Source organism: Takifugu rubripes, chromosome 22 (genome assembly GCF_901000725.2).
Source record: "Takifugu rubripes chromosome 22, fTakRub1.2, whole genome shotgun sequence".
NCBI lineage: Eukaryota > Metazoa > Chordata > Actinopteri > Tetraodontiformes > Tetraodontidae > Takifugu > Takifugu rubripes.
The window spans coordinates 2498287-2501020 of NC_042306.1; the positions used below are offsets into that span (position 1 = coordinate 2498287).

The following is a 2734-nucleotide window of genomic DNA, read 5'->3' on the forward strand; positions in this document are numbered from 1 at the left end:
ATTGTCTAACAAAAAAACATTGATGCATTGTTTTATCAAGTCTTTATCAACTAGTGTTCAGTTTGTATTGCAGTTCCACTTATTACCCCTAGAGGGGGAATTCCAAAACCAACATTCTATATCCTCTAAAGAAGATAGTCCTACATGTATGTGGTTAAAATAATAACTAAAAAAATGAATACAATATATTACATATTAGTAAAAATATTTCTAATAATACTAAAATAATATGTTCCCTCAATTTGAGGTATTTTCTGAAAATAAAGAATGTTCAAACTGTGTTTTATGAGCAGTCAACAGGAGGTCATCATACATGACAGAGGTACTGAGGACCTGCAACCCATCACCAGAAGGGGACAACAAATGAATCAAAGGGTAACAGAAATTTAGTCCAACAAAATTTATAAACACAAATTCCAAAGAAAGTGTTCCTATCGATGCGACTGGGAAAAGCAGGAAAACTTTACATCTAAAACATCTAAAAAGGAATAATGATACAAATGCTGTGTTAAATGAACACTAAAATACAATTGTCATTGGGTTCTGATTTTCCAGTTTGCAGGTCTATTGATGGGTTGGAATCTGCTTTTCCAAAAATACAATTATTCAGTATTATGTCATTACTTTCCCATAGTTTTTTAAATGCACCATACAAAGACACATTTTTAGCCAGTGTTTTGGTACAGAAGCCTCAGAAACTTTATTTGACCTATAATTAAAGTGCTGAACCCCAGGATCTGTTGAACAGGATTCTCAGTTAGCGCCTTTCAATTTTCCACTAGAAAGTTGATTAGACAGAAGATGGAGCTGGTTTTTCTGGCAACATGCAAACAAGTGCATGGAGTCCACTGCCTTGAGCTGCAGTGTGCTGATTAGGTGACTAATGAGTGATCATGTCTGTCTTCTTTTCCCCTCTGCTACACTGGTGTGATCCGACTCACTGGCCCCCCCATGAAGCTCCAGGCACCACCAGAACTACCAGACCTTATCTCTCAGCAGCCACCTTGGGCTAGCACAATGACACCACCAGAAAAACCTGTCCTTAGAAGAAATACCGACATGTAAATTCACACAAACGCAGACTGTGTAGTGCAGTATGCCTCACCCCTCCTCCCCCTGGTTTCTCTCCCCTATTTAGAGTAAAGTTCTCTTGTAAGACTAGAGGTGGCAAAAATTCCTTTGTTGGCTTCAACAATACAAATAGGCACTTCAAAAGACTGCTTTACAGGTGTCACATCTCTTCTGATGATCGTGGCGCTCTTTAGAAATCTTGCAGATAACCCATCTTCTCATTCATCGCAGGTGACATCCTTCGCGCGCCGCACCCCCTGCCCCCACCCCGTCCCTGGGCTGTAAAAGAAGACGCGTCATGCCACGATTGCCGCAGACGTTGGGGGTCACAGCTGTCCAAAAATTGCTTGGTTTGCTGTCACTGCAAAGAGTTATACACCGAAGATGGTTTGTTTGGTGCGTCTCATTCATCGGTGAAAAAGTGATTAGTATTGTGTGATAAACAACACATCAGAAGATCTGGAGTTAGAAATTAGCAGCTCAAGTGTTGGGCCAAGGTGTGATTGCTGTCAAGATCATTTATTTTTTTTAAACAAAGGTGGGGGATTATTACTTACAGAGGTTATAAAAACAGGGTAGATTAATATCAGATGAATTAAACTGCAAATACATAGGCTGTTCATTTGTGGAGTACTCACATATCAAATGCATATTTTGGGATTTTTGGTAGTCTAGTCTGCAGGGGCGTATGTGTTAAATGTTTAAAAGTACTTTATCCAAGACACTGATCTACTTTCACAGACATCAAAAGAGTGGCTTCAAAGTCACTAACATAATGAAATGCCCACACACGGATTCTCCCCTCTGCTGCTCTGCTCTGGCCCGTCACCTTTGGTGCATAAGCTGCAGCATAAACAAGAAGAGCTTTGAGAACCGCAGAGCAGCAGCCAGATATGATTCATATCTAGTGCTAGCCTTCAAATCCCATTAAAAAAAGACTTTTGTTAAGATTTTCTCTGAATAAAATGGCCAGGTAGTTAATCATAATTAACCAAGCGACAAATAAAGCAGCACTTTCAACGATCGCTTTTTACAATAACGTTCTCAAAAAACATAAAATAGATGAAATTAAAGTGTGAAATGAGAGTATTTGCATTGTGTATTTGGATGTATAGTCCTTTTCCTTGTGCTTCAGGCTGTATAAGGGACTCCAGTCTGCCCTGCAGTCTTCATTTGAAATGCATGCGGTGGTCAGGGTGAAACTCAGGCCTTAAAATAAAAAAGAGCTGCCTGATTGCAATTAGGTCCATTGTCTCCCATTTATATGGTTATTGGGTGGTGCCTGTTGCAGTCTGGTCGTGTCAAAGTTCTCACAGTCAGGATGCCATCTCCCACACTGGAGCCGCCGTAGCTTCCCTGGCAACTATCTGCTAACAATGTTCATGTCACTTGGGTGACAAAGCTGCAAGGTGGGTCTGCCTCAAGGGGAAGGGCCCATTTCCTTCAGCTAAAAGGCCGCCTTTCTGCAGGGCCGAGTTTCTGTCCATCCTGTGATCTGTTTCATGTCTTGTACTTGTTTTCCCCCATTCAGATGGTGTGAAAAGTGCCAAAGGTCGAGGTGTGGAATGAGCGGCTCACCGCCTCCCAGTCACTAAAGCAAACCTGAACCTGGCTGGCTCCCAGCAGTTCATCCACTTCCACAAGTCCTCATTCATTCCCCATC

General features: G+C 41.4%; 1 long non-coding RNA gene across 2 annotated transcripts; it reads left to right on the forward strand.

Annotated features, from left to right (window-relative positions):
* Positions 1-315: 315 nt before the first annotated feature.
* On the forward strand, positions 316-2734 carry LOC115247951 (uncharacterized). 2 transcript variants are annotated; one of them, XR_003887006.1, is made up of 4 exons: positions 316-375; positions 958-1061; positions 1303-1467; positions 2603-2734. It is a non-coding gene; the product is annotated as an uncharacterized lncRNA (long non-coding RNA). The 2 variants fall into 2 exon arrangements; XR_003887005.1 differs by having other exon boundaries at positions 369-1061.